Below are 24,765 nucleotides of genomic sequence, written 5' to 3'. Positions count from 1 at the left end.
CACTTCCGCATCCACTCCTCCTCCATTCAGAAAGTGGCAGGCCTCCCATGGAGGGCTTGAACAAAGCATGGCTCATCAAGTTGAAGAAGGACCAAGCTCCTCCTCCTGTTTCAAGACTGGGCTAGGTAATCCAGCATGGGGAACAGGTTCCCAAAAGCCAGATAAGTGCCAGGAACAGGTCATGATCTCACTGCTAGGAACCTGATAAACAGACCAAGCTACACAACTGTCACACACATGCAGAAGGCCTAGGTTGGTCCCATACAGACTCCCTGTTGGTCCAGAGTCCATATGCTCCAAGCTCAGGTCAGTTGCCACTTGCAATTCTTAACTGTTTTCCTCATTTCATTCCATGGATTGTGTTTTCATAGATTTCTTTAATGGATTTATTCATTTATGCTTTAAGGACCTCTATCATATCCATTACGGCTATTTTGAAGTGCTTGTCTGGTGCTTCAGCTATATTGCATTTCTCATTCTATTGTTGTAGGTTTGCTGGGCTTTACTGGAGTCATACTATCCTAGTGGATATTCATTGTGTTTTTATGCTAGCATCTGTGTATCTGTATTTGTGGTGACTGAAAGTCTAGGTGCTGATATCTCTTCTTGTTGTTGTTGGGTAGATGTTCTATTCCTTGGTTTCTGTTGCCTGTGTGTTGCTTGATAGGGAATGCTCCTGGGATCCTGCCAGGTGTGGCCACTGGGCATTCTGGATAGATTGTGTTGCTTGGCACTTAAGGATGAAGATGGCCTAGAGGGGAAGGACCACATGTGACCCAGAGCAGAGCAGAAAGCATACTGCTGGGAATGGTGGTAGAGAGGGAGGAGAGGCTACCACAGGTGATCTTCCACAGAGCTGGGGATGAGATTAGGGAATTGTTTTTGGAGGCAAGGAAGGAAAATAAAGATCTGAAGATAGCCTACCTGCTTCGCTGCCTATCTGCTTCCCTGGACATATTGGCTTGTAGGTCAATATGAGAATATTTGGGAGTATTGATGACTGAGGCAAAGGAATGGGGTGATGAAGGAGTCTGGAAGAGGATATCTGCATGATCTCCTGGACATGGGGATAGAGAGGAAGGAGATGTCATAGCAGGTGATCTGCTACAGAGCTTGGGATGTGTGCCATTTTTAATTAAAATTTAATTTACATCACTTCTCTTTCCAGTCCTCTCTTCAGGCTCTCCTCTCATGTCTCCCCACTTTGCTGTTAGCCGGTGATGTCATGTTAGCATCCCTTCACCTTTGTTTTCCCATCCTTAATCAGAGTGTAACTGAGTTTTAGTAAGGGTCCAGCTTACATTATTGGTAATATACCTCCAGTCTTCAGTGCCTATACCATCCACATGGTTTCTCCTTCTGTTTAAACTGCATAACAAAGGAGTTCAAACTGGATGGTTTATGTTCAGAAACTTACTTTGAATAGTAGTAGAGTTATGGAGGTTCAAGATCAAAGTGTGAATTTGGTATCCAGTGAAAATCCTTTCCATTGCTCTTACCGATGGGTATCTTTGCTGTTTCTTCACATCGTGAAAGGGCGTTAGCTCTCTAGCATCTCTTGTGCAAGTCACCTAATTACATTGTGAAGGTATGGCCTTTATGACTTGTTATCTTTCAAAGATTCCTCCTAAAGGAGTCTCTTTCTGGGATTAGGATTTCAGTATATAGTTCATTGTCTTTTTAGCAGACATAAACATTCAAATCATAGAACATGGTATTAAATTTTCTCATGTCGGATGATTTTCCAGGAGAAATGGTTTACAGAAAGGCAAACAAACCAAGTTAAATACCAAAACTGACTCCCCTCATGAAAAGTGGCATGGCTTCAGGTATCATACACACATGCACATAATGACAACCATAGGTAATGACTTCTAGGAAAACTTCTTTTATTTGCTTGTGATTTAAAATCACAAATCATCAGGAATTCTCAAGAAGTCTCTTAACTTCTGGGATATATTCATGCTGAAATTCACAATCCTTGTGGATGGGTTTTCATTTCAATTTACAAATGATAATTCAAAGGAGTAAAGAACTGTGTTTTCAGCCTAGCTAATATGCATGAATACGAGAAGCAACATAGCTTTTAACTATATGTGCTTTCTTCCTATTTCCTCACTTAGGTGGTTTGTAACCCTGTTTTCTATCATCCTTAGAGCACAAAAGCAAGGGATATGTCCATGATAAAGATACCATTATGTGAGTTTCAGGACAGAGATGAGTGAATATCAATAAGAGAGGCTGAATAAGTTCTGTGCTGTACTGTAAGATCAGCACAGTGCTTAGACATGCACATGTCTATCCTGGAGGTGGCCTGTCTAGATCATGTCCTGTCTTTGTCACATAATGGCTCTAGCACTTTAAAGGAATTATATAATATTTCTGACTTTGTCTTTTTTTATCTAGATGTTAAAATAGTGTCCCTCTGATGAAGTCATGTGAAGATTAAATGGACTAACACATATAATGCAATTAAGCAGCTTGGGTTAGCATCAGAGAATGACTGCCTCTATCTCTGTCATTACCAAGAGACTAGAGGACAGAGTCTAGAAATAGACCCAAACACATATGTGGATTCTCTTTGTAATGCAGGTGTATTGTAAAACACTGAGGAAAGTGTCAGTCTAGAAACAGTGTTCAGAAGATTGGCCATCTGGAAAAATTGCAGAAATTCCTTGACGCTACATAAAAAATGCTCAATGGGTGATTTAAATATTTACGAAGGTAAGACATAGTTTCTTCAAAGTTAAATATTTACCTATGATTAAACAACCCAACCCAAATTCTACATATTTACCAAGATGTATAAAAATATATGTCTCTACAAGATTTTCTACATAAATATTCATAGATGCTTTATGACAGCCCAGACAAGAAACCCCACAAAAATCTAGCCACAGGTGAATGGAAAAACTGCTTGTTATGTATTTGTTTAAAAATATGTATGTTTATTTGTGGGATGTGTGTGTGTCTATGTGTGTGTGTATGTGTGTGTGCGTATGTGTGTGTGTGTGTATGTGTGTGTGTGTGTGTGTGTGTGTGTGTGTGTGTGTGTGTATGTTCACATGCACACATACCACAGTGCATATGTAGAGATTGGAGGACAATCTGGGATAGTGGATTCTTTCCTTCCACTATGTGGGTCCTGGGGATTGAACTCAATCAGCAAGCACCTATATTTACTGAGGTATCTCACTGGCTATGATGATATATCTTTTAATGGAATGCAGGACACTAACAGGATTAATAGGAATGAACTAAAGAATATTCAATAGCTTGAATTTTAAAAACACTATTCTGGGTGAAATATGCTAGACATATAACATGATGCTGTCATCAATGAGTCAATATAACTGTATGCATATTAAATAACCATAAAGCTGTTATATTTTATAATTAAAGAGAGTTTGAGCTATTTTTAAAGTGTGTTGCTGATACTTTTAGGTCTCATACACTCAAAGGCTGAATGAATACATGTCCTATTCCTCCATCTGGTCTATGATTGTTTGAAGAAGAGAATGACATTAAGAAACTAAATGTTTCTTGTCAGATACTTGATCATAATGACGACAAAAGCAATTCACATTATGTTTTGGGGTGATTTTTTATGTCACATATGCTATATAGAACCAAAGATCTATAAAAATAGGGTGTAGGGTTCTTTATTGTATAATTGTATAATTTTAAATTTAAAATTATAAATTTGTAATTTATAATTATAGAGTCATTTATAATTATGAGATTTCTCTATGTATGACAGAAAATGTATAAGCTGTGGAAGACAAGGCTGATAAATGCATTTGGAAATAATACAAATATTTACTTGGCAAAAAGTACTCTAAAATTTATTTTTGCAAGTGGACAAGTTCTCTCATCCTTCTGGAAAGATACTTAACCACAAATTAAAATTCAATAACTGTGTATTAGAAAAATAATAGTTTCACTAAAGTTTGATTTTTTTTTAAACCAAATCATATGTATGTATCAAGATGGACTTGATTTGCCTATGACAGAAAGCACTTGCTATCTGCCTTCCTGAACTTATTTCATTTAACATGATTTTTATTTCAACCTTTTTTCAATTTTTTTAGTCTTCTTTTGGTTGAATAGAACTAGATTGTGTGTCTGTACTATAGGTTCATAAGCTGGTTCCATATCTTGGCTATTATGAGTAGTGAAGCAATAAACATGAATGTAGAACTATCTTTGTGTTATGTTGGCTTAGAATCCCTCAAGTCTATGCCCAGAAGCACAGTCATGTGGTAGTTCAGTTTTAAATTGTCTGAAAAACTTTATAATGATTTCTATAATTGCTGCAGCAGCTCACATTCTCACTAGCCAAATATACAGATGTAGAAATACATATATATGATATCTGTATATATCTCTCTATACATCACACACACACACACACACACACACACACACACATATATATATATATATATATATATATATATATGAATGAGACACGAAAGTAGAAGTTGTAATGTGAGGAGAAAGCAAGAATCTAAATGGTGGTGGGAGGTGAGAGAACAAGAGAAAGTAAAAAGTAGGAGGCAAAATCCAATATGTAGATTTAACTGTATATGCTTGTATGTATGGTGCAGAGGTTTGCAGCATGGTTGTAACAAAAATGGAGAGGAGGGGAGGGAGATAGAGGAGAGTGGTGGGAGGAGCAAGCATGAGCTAAGTACCGTGATTTACATGAATGAAAACTAGAATAATAAAGCACTGACTTGAGATTCAAACCATGCAAGCATTCGATTAGCAAGACCTCCTCTGGTGTAGAACTTTGTAGCACATAGAATTTTAGTGCTATGATTCGTCTGCTTATAGCAGCTGAAGAAGAGAGAGAGAGATGGTGTCAGTGTGCATGCATGGTGCTGCTCATTAGGTGGACTGTATCAGCTACTGCATGTCTGGGAGCTGGATTTATTTTGGTTTCAGTATTATATGAATGTTTTCACTCCTTTCAACATACTCTCTCTAGATTTTTTTATTCTGTCTAAGTAACATAAAAAAGAAGTCCTTAGCTTAAAAATGTTCCTGCTTTGACTATTTCTGCAATTCAGAGGTTTTCAATTTTTAAATAAAAAGGCACAGTGTAAGATATTACTCTCATTTGTATTAGAGAGTAAGAAGGAAAAAAGTCACAAATAATTTAAGAATATGTATTAATATTTCAGGCCAACATCGTTCATGGAATGAGAACTACTTCTATATTTCTGATTCTTCATGCTTCTCAACAAATAATATGCATGAAGAATGTACATGAAGATTTCATCTATTTCCATAATTGATTTTTGGATCATTGTTATTACAGTGTATTTTGGTCTATGCCTCTTAAGAATTCCCTTAATAAGAGACACAAGGGCACACATTTCATATTTGTCTGCATTTATTTGAAACAGAAGTTAAAATTGGTAACATGTCAGGTTTAAAAATTACATCTTCCCAATTATATTAAAGAAGGCAATCAACGAAAGCAGATCTGAAGCATCCTTAGTCAGACATAATTAGTTGCATGGGTATAAAATCTATGATGCTCTCTTCAGTATTACCTGAGCTTTACAGCGTTTTCAAAGCCAGTTTCACCCTCTGCACCTGCTCTCACCCTTGAGGTCTGAACAGGAATGTTACCAGATTTAGCATCAGAATAGAAGACTCTTAGCAGTGGACAGATCAACTATGGTTTCCTTTGGTAAATTGATTTCCTTAACACAGATTTTTTTTTTTTTGGAAGTTAGAAAAATTCCCACAAAATTTAAGTAGAAAGTTGAATTTATCCTGAGGATTTACAAATTATTATTATTATTATTATTATTATTATTATTATTATTATTATTTTGGTTTTCTGAGACAAAGTTTCTCTATATAACAGTCCTGACTTTCCTGGAATTTGCTCTGTAGACCAGGCTGGCCTCAAACTCACAATCGCCTGCCTCTGCCTCCCGAGTGCTGGATTTAAAGGCATGCACCACCACTGCCAGACTACAAATTATTTAAATTATGTGTGTGTGTGTGTGTGTGTATGTGTGTGTGAAAGCAAGAGAGAGAGAGAGAGAGAGAGAGAGAGAGAGAGAGAGAGAGAGAGAGAGAGAGAGAAGTAACCAGCTAGTGAATGTGGAGAGAGGGAGGAGAGTGAATGAGTGAATGAGCATGCACACTATGGGATGGACCAGAGGGCAACTTTGGTGAGTTAGAGCTCTCTTTCTGCTGTTGGCTTCTAAGGTAGAACCGAGGTCATGAGGCTTACTTGAGTAATGTTTTTCCCATTGATCCATCTTGTTGGCCCAGGTTTTACTAATGTGATAAAAGTTCTGAAAGACTATTCATTCGTTTTTGTTTCCTGCTCAGTAATAAAGCTGTGTGTGTCACCTCCTTTTAGGTCTTGTGACTTGGTGATAGCTCCTAAGAGGCTAGATGAATCACTCTCTTCTTGCCTAGTCTGCCTTGCTTTTTAAGGCTGTCCTCATTCTCTGATAATTTGGGTTATGGCAAAATATGCAACTTGATTGAGGAGTTTCTCCAATCTCAGAACTACTAACAAGCAAACCTTTATTTATACTACATAAAATTAGGAAACAATGATTCCTTACAAAAGCAATGTTAAGAACTACACATTCTGGCATACCAGGGCATAAGATCCAGGAAGTTAAGGCAGAACTGAGGTGGTAGATTCACCATGAACAAAGACTGAAAAGAATCTATGTCTACAGACTCACTGCTGATCAGAATTCCAGTACTGTGGAGAGATTGGAATGTTGCATGCCCAAAAATCCTGGCTCTCTTATCTTGGGTTAATGCTAGCCTTCTAGATCAGCCATTCCTTGCTCACCTCTGGTGTTAAAAAGAACATCTGTGACTAATAGGTAAAAACCTGCTAGAATCTATTAACTTAGCATCTGGGGCCTATAGAAAACTTTTCCTGTGTCACTATACCTGCTTCTCTAATGTATTCACGGATGTATTTTGAACTTGCCTTGATCTGTGACTTTCTTTGTTCTGTAAAACTATAAAAACTTCATGAAACTGCTTCCATGTCAGACCATGGAATCTGGGATAACCTAAATCTGTGTTCCCAGGCCATGGCTCCAGCATAAACAACCTCATATTTCTTTTAAGATGAGATCTATGGTTTTTGTATTGACAAAAAAAAAAAAAAAAAAGCCATGAAAAGGAGGACTGTAATAGGCAGAGCAAGTTATAAACTTTTATGTTTATAAGATTAGCTGCTTCCCCTGGAATGATAGGACCACAGAGGGTGGCTGCATAATTTATCACCAAACTGAGGATACTTGTAGTGGTGAAAAAGGATGCTATTAATAAACACTTCAGGATCATAGGTGTAAATCAGAATGGACAGGCACAGAAGTCCTGGTTGAACACACAGTGGAGATAAATTAGGTTGATGATAAACTAGACAATTGCTAGTATGTCTGATCAGATTACAGAGGGTCCACTTAACCTTAGGCCAAAGGTCATGAGAATATTTTTAGGACATAATTAGGAAGAGAAAACGGTAATCCCCTGCTTGTTGATGACTTTGTGAGGGCTTGAAAGGGGTAAAAATCCCTAGGCATAGAGCCACAGATGTTGGAAGTAGGTGTCTTTGGTGGTGTGGCAAGGCTGGAAAAGAGCAGGTGTGTGTTTGTATGACTGTGCTCTGAGATTGTGTCCTGGAAGGCTAGTTTTGATTTGGAAAAGCTGAGCAAAACTGTTTTCTTCTTGTTCTTGATGCATCTGTTTCCTAGAGATGAAGAGCTCAGTGCCCGTCATGTAGTCTCCCCTGAGAAATTGCTCCCAGTTTTCAGAGAGTTTAAAATAGATTCCTAGACATTTAAAAGGATTTTAAAAAAATTTAAAAATTGGACTAACAATTTTATAATGTAATGAGATGAATTTTAGCTGATACTTTAGAGTTTTAGCAAGATTTCTTATGTAGAATGTCTGGGGGTCAGGTTGTCAGGACATAACCACACCTTGAAGGGAATATATGAAAAGCTTTGCAGGAAACTTCATTATTTCCTAACTGATAGTTTATTCTATGAATAAATTCTATGAAGCTCTAGCATGAATAGTAGACATTGTTTTTATTGCAGCAAAGGGTTTTAAGCAACATGGTCATCTTCAGAGTGGTATAACTGTTGTCATCAGACTTTGTCATCATTATTTTTCCAGGGTGACTTTTCAATGAAGACATCTAGTTGAAAATATTAACTGAAGGTGTTATTATATTTGTATGCTTACTAGTGTTCCTTTGTTTTCCCCAAATTTATCTTTTTAGTGGAGCACAAGGCCATGAGTCTTGAAGAATATAGGACTGTGCTGTGGGACGGTCTGTATGTCAAATTGCTCTGATTGGTCAATAAATAAAACACTGATTGGCCAGTGGCCAGGCAGGAAGTAGGTGGGACAAGGAGAGAGGAGAATTGTGGGAAGCAGAAGGCTGAGGTGTAGAGACACTGCAGCCGCCGCCATGACCAGCAGCATGTGAAGACTCCGGTAAGCCACCAGCCACGTGGCAAGGTATAGATTTATGGAAATGGATTAATTTAAGATATAAGAACAGTTAGCAAGAAGCCTGCCACGGCCATACAGTTTGTAAGCAGTATAAGTCTCTGTGTTTACTTGGTTGGGTCTGAGCGGCTGTGGGACTGGCGGGCGACAAAGATTTGTCCTGACTGTGGGCAAGGCAGGAAAACTCCAGCTACAGGACTGACCTGAACAGGTAAAACTGAGGTTGGGGTCTGAGGTGGCCCTTGATAGAATGAGTGATGTGGGCCTGAGTATTGCCACAAGCCAGTACAAGATAGAAATAAAAGACTATGGGAGAGGCTAATAGGGATGTGGAACTGCAGTGGGAAAAGGCTGGTACTATGGCTATGTTGCAAGAGCAGAGGTATTGGTAGTGTCAGCAGGTAGGGTTTCAGCTTTGGAGCTTGAATTTAGAGTTTGCTTCCTGGTTCCAGTGCTTAGAGGTTAACAGAAGAGGTAAAAGCTAGTTATGGCTCCAGATATACAGCTAACTTTCAGATCTGGGTGCAGGACAACATGATGAAAAAACATTCACAGAGCAGGACTTTAGCTGTGTTCTTTTGGCCATGCACAGTGACCAGGGTTGGGACATAGGAAATATCTAGTAGAACAGAGACATGAGTTGCTGTTGCTTCATTTCAGCTTTGTTAATATCTAGAGCTAAGGCTAGTGTTAAGTTTGCCTTTGTGGACTAGACATTCCAGCAGAATGTGAAAAAGAAATATAATTGGGGGTGGGGAGTGTGGGCATCCTAGTATGTTTGGTTTTAGAATAATTACTTGGAACAGCATTTCACTAAATAGGTTTCATGGATGTCCCTATAAGGTGCTCTGTGAAATGAGAAGTCTATACAATCAGACTTTGAAATGTTACTTTCCTTTTCCCCTCTTGAAGAATTATGTTGCATATAAATATGTTAAACATGCTGAGAATTCCTGTAGTGAGGAATTGATGGCTTCCCCTACCCTATTCAGCCTCCGGGAAATTACAATCCCATGACACCAAACTTTAGTGGAATACATATTGAGAAGCTGGATCAACAGGCCTTGTTTACATCAAAGTCAAAGGAAGTATCTTTGTAAACTTTTATAAAGACCTAAGTTGGTAAAGGCTAGACAGACTTTATCAATTGCATCTCAAAGACAGAGAGATTTGGTGAGAGTTTCTTAAGAGAAGAAAACAAAACCTAGTTCAGAAGAGCTTTAGAGGTTGTCATTAAGATAAAGGTTGTCAAGAGATACAGGGACTGGAGCACCTCTGCTTTATCCATTTGCTGACAGAACACAGGAAAGAGAACACACCAGCTTGATTGCACTACTGTGATTGAAACTAGTAGCTAAGTGGGAATGGAGAGTCAAGTGTCTCAGCAGCTCCATTTTCAGAATCTCGTCACTATCCTGTGCAAAGACAATCCTCAGATAGACTGAGTTAAACACTACTTAGGTTGACAGTAATTGAATTTGTGTGGGCTAGGGATGGGGCACAGATGGGCATGGATGATCACTGTTAGTGACATTCATAAGACATGATTAAGCCTGCAAAACTTTCACATAGTCAATAGTGTCATTAGCAATAATGTGATATTAAACTTATAGGTAGGTTTTCTTCACCTATATTAAAACATAACTTAGAAGCATAAAGCTAAAAGGGTTGCTGCTTCTCATTTATACTGCCTTTGATATACCACATGAGCCATAAACCATCTTTCTGCTGTTTGAATTGGTTTGTCCTTTCCTTAATGTAAGCCATATTATTTTCAGGATTCATTTTGCACATGTGAGTGTGTTTATACATATACATATATATATGTACATATATATACACTTATATAAGTTTTTACACATACACACATATAAACATATATAAAGAATGAAAGTACACATTCCCCAAATTTTATACTTTATAAGGAAGTACTCCATAAGTACTGATTTTATTTGTGTACATAGCAATTTAACATTTAGATTTGCAACATCTGAAAACCTCTATGTTTACAAAATGACTTGTTACTACTTTTTTTTTCTGGTGTGGGGGTATTTACATTTAGAGTCAGTAAAAATGACTTTTTCTATTTCTGTAATAATATCTCTAAAATTATATGTGCATGTGTATGTTTATGTGTGTGTGTATAAACATTGAACTGTTTACAATTTCAGAGGGTTAGTCCATGTTCGTCATTTTAGGAAGCAGAGAGGCATGGGGCCATAGCTGAAAGCTTTACATTTTCATATGTAGACAGCAGGCAGAGAGAGAGAGATAGAGACAGAGAGAGAGACACAGAGAGAGAGAGACACAGAGAGAGAGACAGAGAGAGAGAGACAGAGAGAGACAGAGACACAGAGACAGATAGAGACAGAGACAGAGACACTGGGCCTTGTGTGGGCTTTTGAAACTCGAAGTCCATTCCTGGTGACACACCCACAAGGCGTCAGATCGCACCTTTTCTAACAAGGCCACATCTCCTAATTCTTTCTGAATAGTTCAATTAACTGGTGGGATGGTAACAGTAAATACACCAGAATACTCGTTTTATTGGGAATAAAATTGAACAAACACTTGGAAGAAAACAAACTGAGTACCTAACTTCCCTGGCTGTGGATATTTTCACATACGTATAGGATGCAATTTTGTTTAATTAATGCAATGAACTCCAAGTCTGTACTCCTTTTTGCATGAATTAAACTGTTTATATAATAGATTAAATTTTAAAATTTAAATTTTATTTAAAAATTTGTGTGGGAGTCCTTTTATAAGTAAAGAGAATCTACTTAACAATGTGGATCCCATGGAGCTCCCTATCCGTTCCTTCCTTCAAACAGATCATAGCCCGAGATAGGATGGAGGTGGCAGTGGGTGGGGTAATAAATATGGTAGTAGGTTTGTAAATACGGAAAAAAAAATGAATTCATAGGCAGTCAGATTATCAGATGAATATGTATCAGAGGAAGCTGCATTCTTATGAGGAAGGTCATATGTTAACTGCGGCAATCTTTGAAGGTATTCTGGTATGAGCAGGGAAGTATGGAAAGAGTCAGGTATGGTACCACTGGTTTTAAATTCTTTTATTACATTCACTTATTTGTTCGGTATGTATGTGTGTATGTATGTATATATGTATATATGTATAAGTATGCAAGTAAGCACACAAGTGCCATATTGAGCAAATGGAGATTGGAGGACAACTTGTGGGAGTTAGTTCTCTACTTCTGCCATGTGAATTCTGGGATTGAACTAAGGTCATGATGGCAAGAGCCATTATCTGATGCACCAACTTATTGGTCTACCACTAGTTTTAAAGTACAAAAGTTAGAACAAGGGAAGAAGTGATAAGTGATTTGGGAGGAAAGGGGAAATTATGGGGGAGAGAGAATGCCACATGGCACTAACTTCTTGAGTCAGGGTTTTAGAATATGTAATTGTATTGTGTTATGTAAGTCAATTACCACTCTGATATGGAAAGTAAGAACACTGGATGTGTTCCTACTGAAATTTTGTATGGTCTTCAAGAAACCTTAAGATAAGACAATACAATTTTTTTCTTTTGTTGTTGATGATGTGTTTTATATGATGGCATCTGTATATATGTATGTAGGCTTTGACAAATCAGTCATGAGTGGTTTAAGAATTTGTATGCTTATAAGGCCAAAGAAAACTTACAGTTGGAGGGAAGAGTCCCAGTTATGAAGTTTGTGCCTTTTGGTAGGTAGGCGGCTGCAGCTTTGGGCCAATTAAGCAAAAATTATAGCACTTGATAGATGTTTTACGGTATAGGAAATGAAACAGATTTGGGTTGAATATAATATAGACAGAATGGAGGCAAAAATACTTTAGTTAGACTACTACAATGGAATATAATGAAATATAATGAAGGGAAGTTTCAGAATTGGAGAACACCAAGATTGTAGGACAAGTCTCTGATGGCCTTCACTGTGAATTTATGACTTCAAAGGCACAGCTTTCAGTAAGTGGCTGTTGGCCCCTACTTTGCAACACAGAGCATTGACTGGGAATTCAGTAATGGATACAGGTGGAGCTGAGAACTGGAAAGTGGTATTAAAGCCATAAGCATAGTATAGTGAGAGGCAATAGGCAGGCTTTTCTTGCCTTAGTTTGGGACTCCATAGCCACAGGTTTGGCTTCCATCTGTGGTTATTGATCCAGGAAGTGAGAAAGAATGGGAGAGGGCGGTACACACATGAACTCAGAGGTGACTGTTGGCAGTGAACATCGTGAATGAGGATAATGGTGTCACAGTTAGAAAACATGGATGACAGGATGGCATATTGAAGGTGTTACTTTTCAAAGTTCAGTTGGACAAATGGAATATAAGACAAACAGCGTTTAACTTGATAAAATTTTGCTTCGTGTGATGAGGTCCCCTCTTCTGGCTAGAGATAGTAGTCAAAGAATTCTCTTTTTAAAATGTAGAGGTTTTAGAGAAAGGTAACTAAAACAGTCTTAATTCACAGAACATTATTACATCTGTGGAAAGAATAGAACAACTTACACATTCTTACAATTAATAGAGACATTTGGTTAAGTTTCTGGAAAGATCAGTATACTAAAATTATTTCTATTTTATAATAACAGAAAACAATTATAAATGCAAAATCATTTATAGTAGTAACATAGTTCAAATACCTAGCAATAAAAAACTAAGTGAATCTAAAACACTGTTAAAAGAAATTAAAGGAGGTCTTACCAAATGGGAAGGGATGTGTTTATAGATGAGAACACTCTGTATTGTACATGCCACTTGCTCATAATTTGATCTATTAGTTTAATGTAATCATACCAAAGATCTCTGATAAAATGTTTTTGCACGTAAAATAGATAGAATTCTATGGTTTTCTGAAAATTGGAAGTATAAAAGTAGCCAATCTGTCTTCTAAAGAAAAATGAATGATTATTTTAAATAGGTATCAAGATATATTTCTTTAGTCTTACAACATGGAGAAATCAAGTTGATACCAACCAGGAAGCTCTCTAGCCTTCATAGCTCCAGAATGTAGACTGCTACTAGTGTTGGGGGAAAACCACAATAATGACCACTGGTAAAATATGTCTGTGGGTCTAATAGGTCAACTGCTTTGTGATAAGATTCAAGGTCCACTCCATAAAAGGAAATAAATGTTTGGTACTATAAATCTGGTCAAAATTTCAAGATAGGGGAGATCACAGGTGCATAGGTAAACCTGACACTATTACTCTGCATTTGGATATACTATCAAACTATCCTCTAAATTCATATCTCTGTAAATCAATGAAGCTGGCCAGAGAGGACCAGAGTGAAACTGTGTCATCGGATATGAAGGAATGCTGTATTCATGAACTCTCAGCATTCCAAACAGACTGAGGATCTATGAGAGACAAAACAGTAAAGGAGAAAGTCAGCATCAAAGTATTGTTTTTAACCTTGTTATTAGCAAGATAATTTTAAGAGGAGTTTAAAATTTTATAAATAACAATAAATTGGAGAGTATTAAAATGTAAAGCTTCCATTTATCTAAGTACAGCACCACAATTTTAAGGACAAGCTAAAGAAGACATATTTGGGTCAAACATAACTCACGAATGATTCTTGTATTAATATTTTATTTTTATGTGCATGGGTGATTTTCTTGCATGTATTTTTATGTTCTCATATAGTGCATACAAAGACCCAGAAGATATCTGATTCCCTGGGACTGGATTTATAGATGGTTATGAAACACCATGTGGGTGTTGGGATTTGAACCTTGGTGATTCAGTGATGCCTTGATCTAATGATGTCTCTTCAGCCCCTCATGAAAGATCCTTCTATAGAATCCTCCTTAGGCAACTGTTCCCTGAGACAGAACCTGCCAGCACCCGACTGGACTAAGAAATGAGTCTTTATCCTCATACCCGAACGACCCAGCCTCTAGGCTTTGGGCCCAGGGACACAACCCTGCACCCCTACACCACCACCCATTGCAGTCCCAGTTTCAGGCCAGTTGGCAGGCAGACCTCCTGCACACAGGTCAGACTACCACCATCTCCCATCAGACCCTGTAACCCAAGCACCACCTCCCCCAAATGCCACCCACCCTCAGAGACTGCAACAGTTCCCTGAGACAGAGCCTGCCAGCACCCGACTGGACTAAGAGGCCAGTTGGCAGACAGACCTCCTGCAGACAGGTCAGACTGCCACCATCTACCACACACTAAGACTGCAGCTACTCCCTGAGACAGAGCCCACTAGCGCCAGTTGGACTAAGAGCTGCTCCCTGAGACAAAAAGTCCATTAGCATCAATTAGACCAAGAGCTCCCACTGGATCAAGAGTATCAATCAGACCAAGAAAGGCTCCCTCAGACACAGATACCACTTGCACCAAGTGGAGAAAGAGATGGGTAGACACCAGTGCAAAAATACAGTCAACAACATAAAAACCAATATGGCTCCATCAGAACCTACATCAGTAAGACCTGAACATTCCAACACAGAAGAAACAGAAGATATCTACAATAAAAATGACTTTAAGAAAATATTAGAGATCTTAAAAGAGGAAATGAAAAATTCCCTTAAAGAAATCGAGGAAAAGTCAAACAAAAAATGGGAAGAAATCAGTAAGTTCCTTGAAAGCTAAGAGAAAGCAATTAAACAAGTGAGGGAAGCAGTTCAAGATTTTAAAATTGAAATGGAGACAATAAAGAAGACACAAACTGTGGTAATGCTGGAAGTGGAAAATCTGAGTAAATGAACAGAAACTACAGATGCATGTATAACCAACAGAATGCAAGAGATGGAAGAGCAGATACCTGGCACTGAAGATATGGTAGAGGAAATAGATTCATCAGTCAAAGAAAACACTAAAGCCAACAAAATTATGACCCAAAATGTCCAGAAAATTTGGGACACCATGAAAAGACCAAACCTAAGAATAATAGAAAAAGGAGAAGAATCCCAATTCAAAGGTACAGAAAATATATTCAAAAATCATAGAAGAAAACTTCCCCAACCTAAAGAAGGAAATGCCTATAAAAATACAAGAAGGTTACAGAACACCAAATGGACTGGATCCAAAAATAAGTCCCCTCGCCACATAATAATCAAACATACAGAATGAAGAATAAATATAAGGGCTGCAAAGGAAAAAGGCCAGGTAACATATAAAGGCAGACCCATAAGAATAACACTTGACTTCTCAATGGAGACTCTAAAAGCCAGAAGGTCCTGGTCAGATGTTATGCAGATACTAAGAGACCATGGATGCCAACCCAGACTATTATACCTAGCAAAACTCTCAATCAACATAAATGGAGTAAATAAAATATTCCATGATAAAACCAGATTTAAGCAATACCTCTCTACAAATCCAGCCCTACAGAAAGCACTTGCAGGAAAAATCCAATTTAAAGGAAGTTAGATACACCCATGAAAACACAGGCAATAGATAGTCCCATACCATCAAATATCAAAGAAGGGAAACATACAACAATACCACCAAAAAATAACAGGAATTAACAATAACTGGTCATTAATATATATCAATATCAATGGTCTCAATTCACTTATAAAAAGACACAGGCTAACAGAATGGATGCAAAAACAAGATCCATCCATTTGCTGCATACAAGAAACACATCTCAACTCCAAAGACAGACACTACCTCAGAATAAAAGGCTGGGAAAACACTTTCCAATCAAATGGATTTAAGAAGAAAGCTGGTGTAGCTATCCTAATATCTAATAAAATAGACTTGAAACTAAAATCAATCAAAAAAGATCGGGAAGGACACTACATATTCATCAAAAGGAAAAATCCGACAAGATGAAGTCTCAATTCTGAATATTTATGTCCCAAATACAAGGGCACTGTAATTCCTAAAAGAAACATTGCTAAAGCTTAAATCACACATCAAACTCCATAGACTCATAGTGGGAGACTTCAAAACCCTACTCTCGCCAATGGACAGGTCTGCCAGACAGAAACTTAACAGAGAAATAAGGGAACTAACAGACATTATGACTCAAACAGACTTAATAGATATCTATAGAATATTCCAACCTAGCACTCCATGGAACCTTCTCCAAAATTGGCCAAATGCTTGGTCACAAAGCAAATCTCAACAGATACAAAAAAAAAAAAAAAAAAAATTGAAATAATCTCCTATGTCTTAAACCAGCATGGCTTAAAGTTAGATTTCAACAACAACAAAAATTACAGAAAGCCTACAATCTCATGGAAACTGAATAATGCCCAATTGAATCACCAATGGGTCAAGGAAGAAATAAAGAAAAATTTAAAGATTTCCTAGAATTCAGTAAAAACGAATGTACAACATACCCAAACTTAATGGATACCATGAAATCGGTGCTAAGAGGAAAATTCATAGCTCTAAATACCCACATAAAGAAGTTAGAGTAATCTCACACTAGTGACTTAACAGCACAACTGAAAGCTCTAGAACAAGAAGAAGCAAACTCACCCAGGAGACAGACTACAGGAAATAATCAAATTGAGGGCTGAAAACAATAAAACAGAAACAAAGAGAACAATACAAAGAATCAATGAAACAAAGAGTTGGTTCTTTGAGGAACTCAACAAGATAGATAAACCCTTATCTAAATTAACCAAAAAGCAGAGAGAGAGAGCATCCAAATTGACAAAATCAGAAATGAAAAGGAGGACATAACAACAGACAATGAGGAAATCCAGAGAATTATCAGGTCATACTTCAAAAATCTGTACTTTACAAAAGTGGAAAATCTGAAATAAATTGGTGACTTTCTGGATAGGTACCACATACCAAATTTAAATCAAGACCAGAAAAATTATTTAAGTAGACCAATAACCCCTAAGGAAATAGAAACGGTCATTAAAAGTCTCCCAACCAAAAAAAAAAAAAATACCCCAGTACCAGATGGTTTCAGGGCAGAATTCTACCAGTTATTCAAAGAAGAGCTAATACCAAGACTCTTCAAATTGTTCCACACAATAGAAACAGAAGGAACATTACCAAACTCCTTCTATGAGGCTACAATTACCCTGATTCATAAACCAAATAAGGATACAACAGAGAAAGAGAACTACAGACTGATCTCCCTCATGAACATTGATGCAAAAATACTCAAGAAAATGCTGGCTAACCCAATCCAGGAACACATCAAAAATTTATCCACCATGACCAAGTAGGCTTCATCCCAGGGATGCAAGGATGGTTCAACATATGAAAATCTGTCATTGTAATATAAACAAACTGAAAAAAAAAAACCACATCATCATCTCACTAGATGCTAAAAAAGCCTTTGACAAAATTCAACACCTCTTCATGATAAAAGTTCTAGAGAGATCAGGAATACAGGGAACATGCCTAAGCATAATAAAGGCAATTTACAGCAAGCCAACAGCTTGGTACTGGCATAAAAACCAACATGTGGACCAACGGAATTGAATTGAAGACCCTGACATTAATCCACACACTTATGAACATATGATTTTTGACAAAGAAGCCAAAACTGGATCATGGAAAAAAGAAAGCATCTTCAACAAATTGTGCTGGAATAACTGGATGTCAACATACAGAAGATTGCAAATAGAGCCCTATCTGTCACCATGCACAAAACTGTAGCCAGAGTTTTCCTGCCTTGCCCACAGTCAGGACAAATCTTTGTCATCCGCCATTCCCACAGCCGCTCAGACCCAACCAAGTAAACACAGAGACTTATATTGCTTACAAACTGTATGGCCATGGCAGGCTTCTTGCTAACTGTTCTTATATCTTAAATTAATCCATTTCTATAAATCTATACCTTGCCATGTGGCTTACTGGCATCTTCACATGCTGGTTGTCCGGGCTGCGGCTGGCAGTGACTCCTTCTGCCTTCCTATTCTTTCTTTTCTCCTCTCTGTTAGTCCCACCTATACTTCCTGCCTAACCACGAGCCAATCAGTGTTTTATTTATTGACCAATCAGAGCAACACATTTGCCATACAGAACATCCCACAGCACAAAACTTAGGCTGATCTCCAAAATATATAAAGAACTCAAAAAGCTAGACTTCAAAATACTGAACAATTCAATTAAAAAAATGGGCTACAGAGCTTAATAGAGAGTTCTCAATAGAAGAATCTCAAATGGCTGAAAGACATTTAAGGAATTGCTCAACATCCTTAGTCATCAGGGAAATGCAAATCAAAACAACTCTGAGATACCATCTTACACCTGTCAGAATGGCTAAGATAAAAAACACTGAAGACAGCTTATCCTAGAGAGGATGTAGAGCAAGGGAAACACTCCTCCACTGTTGGTGGGAATACAAACTTGTACAGCCACTCTGGAAATCAGTATGGCAGTTTCTCAGAAAACTGGGAATAAGTCTTCCTCAAGACCCAGCTATACCACTCTTGGGCATATACCCAAGGAATGCTCAATCTTACCACAAGGCCACATGCTCAACTATGTTCATATCAGCATTATTCATAATAGCAAGAACCTGGAAACAACCTAGATGCCCCTCAACTGAAGAATGGATAAATAAAATGTGGCAATATACACAATGGAGTACTACTCAGAAGTAAAAAACAATGATATCATGAAATTTGCAGGCAAATGGATGGAATCAGAAAATATCATCTTGAGTGAGGTAACCCAGACTCAGAATGACAAACATAGTATGTACTCACTCATAAGTGGATACTAAATGTGAGGGAAGGGGTGGCCAGACTGCAACCCACAAATCCAGAGAAGCTAGCTAACAGGGAAAGACCATAGGAGAGACACATGGGTGACCCTGCAAAGGAAAAGTGGATGAGATCTACATGAGCAGACTGGGTGTGTGTGTGTGGGGGTGGCAGAGGATGAGGAAGATACCATGATATATGAGGACATCATGGGAGTAGGATGAGGCAGGGTGCTGGGGAGACTCTCAGGAGTCCACAAGGTTGACCCCAACTTGGTCTGCCGGCAGCAGTCCAGAGGGTACCTAGACCGGTCTACTCTGGTGACTGGCCTAGCAAATAACCTAGCTGTCATCATAGAGCCTTTTTGTTCAGTGACTGATGGAGCCTGATGCAGAGATTCACAGCCAGGCACCAGGCTGAGCTCTGGGAATCCAATTGATGAGAGAGAGGAGAGATTCTGCAGGTGAGGGACGTCAAGATCTTGATGGGCATACATGAAAAGATGACCGGCCACACTAGTGGAAGCCCATGAACTGTGGAGCCCCCATGGGACTGGACGAGGCCCTCTGGATATAGAAGATGCTTGTTTGGTTCGAACTGTTTGCGGGGGGCACCCAGGCAGGGGGATTGGGATCTGTCCCTGGTCTATGGGCAGGCTTCTGGAATCCAGTGCCTGAGGTGTGATGCCTTGCGCAGCCTTGGTGCAGTGGGAAGGAGCTTTGACTTGCCTAGGCTCAGTGTGCCAGGCTCTGCTGACTCCCCATGGGAGACCTCAATTTGGGGGATGTGGGAATGCGGGGTGGCTTGGGAAAGAGAGCTGGGGGGGTAGGGAGAAGGGGGGACAGAGTGAACAAGACATTCCAAGACAAAGCCAGATTTAAACAATACTTATCCACAAACCCAGCCCTACAGAAAGCACTAGAAGGAAAATTCCAACCTAAGGAAGTCAGATACACCCTCAAAAACACAGGCAATAGATAATGGCACAGCAGTAAACCCCAAAGAAGAGAAGTACACACACACTACCACCAAAAAAATAACAGGAATGAATAATCACTGGTCATTAATATCCCTTCATATCAATGGGCTTAATTCACCTATAAAAAGACACAGGCTTACAGAATGGATATGAAAGCAGGACCCATCTTTCTGCTGCATACAAGAAACACACCTCAAATTCAAAGGTAGACACTACCTAAGAATAAAAGGCTGGGAAAAGACTTTCCAATCAAAAGGTCTTAAACAAGCGGATGTAGCCATCCTGATATCCAGCAAAATAGACTTTAAACTAAAATCAATCAAAAGAGATCAAGAAGGACATTACATACTCATCACAGGAAAGATCCACCAAGATGAAGTTTCAATTCTGAACATTTATGTCCCAAACACAAGAGCACCCACATATGTAAAAGAAACATTACCAAAGCTTAAACCACATATAAAACCCCACACATTAATAGTGGGAGACTTCAACACCCCACTTTTACCACTGGACAGATCTCCCAATTCGAAACTTAACAGAGACATAAAGGACTTAACTGATGTTATGACTCAAATGGACTTAATTGATATCTACAAAACATTCCATCCTAACAAAAAAGAATATACCTTCTTCTCAGCACCCCATGGAACCTTCTCTAAAATTGACCACATACTTGGCCACAAAACAAGTCTCAACAGATACAAAACAATTGTAATAACCTCCTGTGTTCTATCAGACCACCATGGTTTAAAGTTAGATTTCAACAACAACAAAAACTACAGAAAACCTACAATCTCATAGAAACTGAATAATGCTCAACTGAATCACCAATGGGGTAAGGAAGAAATAAAGAAAGAAACTAAAGACTCCCTAGAGATCAATGAAAATGAAGACACCACATACTCAAACTTATGGGACACTATGAAAGCAGTGCTAAGAGGGAAATTCATCACACTAAATGCCCACATAAAGAAGTTGGAGAAATCTCACACTAGTGACTTAACAGCACACCTGAAAGCTCTAGAACAAGAAGAAGCAAAGTCTCCCAGGAAGAATAGATGCCAGGAAATTATCAAAGTGAGAGATGAAATCAATAAAATAGAAACAAAGAGAACAATACAAAAAAATTAATGAAACAAAGAGTTGGTTCTTTGAGAAAATCAACAAGATAGACAAGCCTTTATCCAAACTAACCAAAATACACAGAGAGAACATCCAAATTAACAAAATCAGAATTGAAAAGGGAGACATAACAACAGACAATGAGGAAATCCAGAGAATCATCAGGTCATACTTCAAAAACCTCTACTCCACTAAACTGGAAAAATCTAAAAGAAATGGATAATTTTCTGGATAGGTACCACATACCTAAATTAAATCAAGACCAGATAAATTATTTAAATAGTCCAATAACCCCTAAGGAAATAGAAACAGTCATTAAAAGTCTCCTAACCAAAAAAACCCCAGTACCAGATGGTTTCAGGGCAGAATTCTACCAGATCTTCAAAGAAGAGTTAATACCGATACTCTTTAAATTGTTCCACACAATAGAAACAGAAGGAACATTACCAAACTCCTTCTATGAGGCTACAATTACCCTGATTCCTAAACCAAACAAGGATACAACAAAGAAAGAGAACTACAGACCGATCTCCCTCATGAACATTGATGCAAAAATACTCAATAAAATACTGGCAAACAGACTCCAAGAACACATCAAAACAATTATCCACCATGACCAAGTAGTAGGCTTCATCCCAGGGATGCAAGGGTGGTTCAACATATGAAAGTCCTTCAATGTAATACATCATATAAACAAACTCAAAGAAAAAAAAACCACATGATCATCTCTCTAGATGCAGAAAAGGCTTTTGACAAAATCCAATACCCCTTAATGATAAAGGTCTTGGAGCGATCAGAAATACAGGGAACATACCGAAATATAATAAAGGCAATTTACAGCAAGCCAACAGCCAACATCAAATTAAATGGAAAGAAACTCAAAGCAATTCCATTAAAATCAGGAAAGAGGCAAGGCTGCCCATTCTCCCCATACTTATTCAATATAGTACTTGAAGTCCTAGCCAGAGCAATAAGACAACGTAAGGAAATTAAGGGGATACAAATTGGAAAGGAAGAAGTCAAGCTTTTCCTATTTGCAGATGACATGATAGTATACTTGAGTGACCCCAAAAATTCAACCAAGGAACTAATACAGCTTATAAACACCTTCAGCAACATAGCAGGATACAAGATCAACTCAAAAAAAAAAAAATCAGTAGCCCTCCTATATACAATTGACAAACAGGTTGAGAAGGAAATCAGAGATACATCACCCTTTACAATAGCCACAAATGATATGAAATACCTTGGGGTAACTCTAAATAAACAAGCGAAGGACGTGTATAATAAGAATGTTAAGTCTCTGAAGAAAGAAATCAAAGAAGATATCAGAAAATGAAAGATCTCCCATGCTCATGGATAGGTAGAATCAACATAATAAAAATGGCAATCTTACCAAAAGCAATCTACAGATTCAATGCAATCCCCATCAAAATACCAACACAATTCTTCACAGACCTGGAAAGAATAATTCTCAACTTCATATGGAAAAACAAAATCCCAGGATAGCCAAAAGAATACTGTACAATAAAACAACCTCTGGAGGCATCACAATCCCTGACTTCAAGCTCTACTATAGAGCTACAGTAATAAAAACAGCTTGGTATTGGCATAAAAACCGACATGTGGACCAATGGAATCGAATTGAAGACCCTGACATTAACCCATACACCTATGGACATATAATTTTTGACAAAGAAGGCAAAAGTGTACAATGGAAAAAAGAAAGCATCTTCAACAAATGGTGCTGGCATAAACACTGGATATCAACGTGTAGAAGGCTGCAAATAGATCCATATCTATCACTGTGCACAAAACTTAAGTCCAAGTGGATCAAGGACCTCAACATAAATCCAACTACTCTGAACCTGCTAGAAGAGAAAGTAGGAAGTAGTCTTGAATGCATTGGCATAGGAGATCACTTCCTAAATATAACACCAGTAGCACAGGCACTGAGAGAAACAATCAATCAATGGTACCTCCTGAAACTGAGAAGCTTTTGTAGAGCAAAAGATACATTCACCAAGGCAAAGGGACAGCCTATAGAATGGGAAAAAGTCTTCACCAACCCCTCATCTGACAGAGGATTGATATCTAGAATATATAAAGAACTAAAAAAATTAGACATCAAAATGCTCAACAGTTCAATTAAGAAATGGGCTATAGAACTAAACAGAGAATTCTCAACAGAGGAAACTCAAATGGCTGAAAGACATTAAAGGAACTACTCAACATCTCTAATTATCAGGGAAATGCGAATCAAAACAACTCTGTGATACCATCTTAAGCCTGTCAGAATGGCTAAGATAAAAAACACTGAAGACACCTTTTGCTGGAGAAGATGTGGAATTAGGGGAACTCTCCTCCACTGCTGGTGGAAATGCAAGCTTGTACAACCACTTTGGAAATCAATATGGCGCTTTCTTAGAAAATTGGGAATCAATCTCCCCCAAGATCCAGCTATACCACTCTTGGGCATATACCCAAGAAATGCTCAATCATACCACAAGGGCACTTGCTCAGCTATGTTCATATCAGCATTGTTTATAATAGACAGAACCTGGGAACAACCTAGATGCCCTTCAACTGAAGAATGGATAAATAAAATGTGGTCCATATACACAATGGAATACTACTCAGCCGCGAAAAAAATGACATCATAAGGTTTGCAGGCAAATGGATGGATCTAGAAAAAATCATCCTTAGTGAGGTAACCCAGACTCAGAAAGACAATCATGGTATGTACTCACTCATAGGAGGATACTAGATGTAAAACAAAGATGACTAGACTGCTACTCAAAACCCCAGGGAGGCTACCTGGAAAACAGGGCCCCAAGAAAGACACAGGGATCTCCCAATGACAGAGAAATGGATGAGATCTACATGAACAACATGGACGTGAGTGGGAGTAATGAAGGGCAAGGGTCGAGGGAAAGAGAGCTTAGGGGATCTAGAGATCCCAGCTGGATCAAGAACAGAGAGGGAGAACAAGGAATAAGAGACCATGATAAATGAAGACCACATGCAAATAGGAAGAAGCAAAATGCTAGAGAAATCCACAAAGATACCCCCCCCCCAACAATAGACTGCTGGCAATGATCGAGAGAAAGCCCGAACTGAGATATTCTGGTGACAGGATGACGAAACACCCTAATTGTCATGCTAGAAACCCCATCAAATTACTGTGGGAATTGGATGCAGTGATCCACGGCCAAGCCCCACGTGGAGCTCCAGGAGTCCAATTTTCGAGAAACAAGAGGGTTTGTATGAGTGAGAATCGTTGAGACCAAGGTTGGATAAAGCACAGGGACAAATAGCCAAAGGAATGGAAACACGTGAACTATGAACAACTGCTGAGGAGCTCCCAACTGGATCAGGCCCTCTGGATAAGTGAGACAGTTGATTAGCTTGATCTGTTTGGGAGGCATCTAGGCAGTGTGACCGGGTCCTGTACTCAGTGCATGAGTTGGCTGTTTG

The 24,765-nt window shown here is 38.4% G+C and overlaps 1 long non-coding RNA gene across 2 annotated transcripts in view; it reads left to right on the top strand.

Annotated features, from left to right (window-relative positions):
- Positions 1-2,547: 2,547 nt before the first annotated feature.
- The window catches only part of LOC143267797 (uncharacterized), a 102,330-nt gene continuing 80,112 nt past the window's right edge, over positions 2,548-24,765 (top strand). For both annotated transcript variants that reach the window (XR_013043315.1, XR_013043314.1), the window contains exon 1: positions 2,548-2,724. This is a non-coding gene — a long non-coding RNA (uncharacterized LOC143267797). The remainder of the gene's footprint in view (positions 2,725-24,765) is intronic.

This window comes from Peromyscus maniculatus, chromosome 11, assembly GCF_049852395.1.
Source record: "Peromyscus maniculatus bairdii isolate BWxNUB_F1_BW_parent chromosome 11, HU_Pman_BW_mat_3.1, whole genome shotgun sequence".
Taxonomy (NCBI): Eukaryota; Metazoa; Chordata; class Mammalia; order Rodentia; family Cricetidae; genus Peromyscus; species Peromyscus maniculatus.
This window is presented reverse-complemented; position numbering and strand designations above follow the sequence as displayed.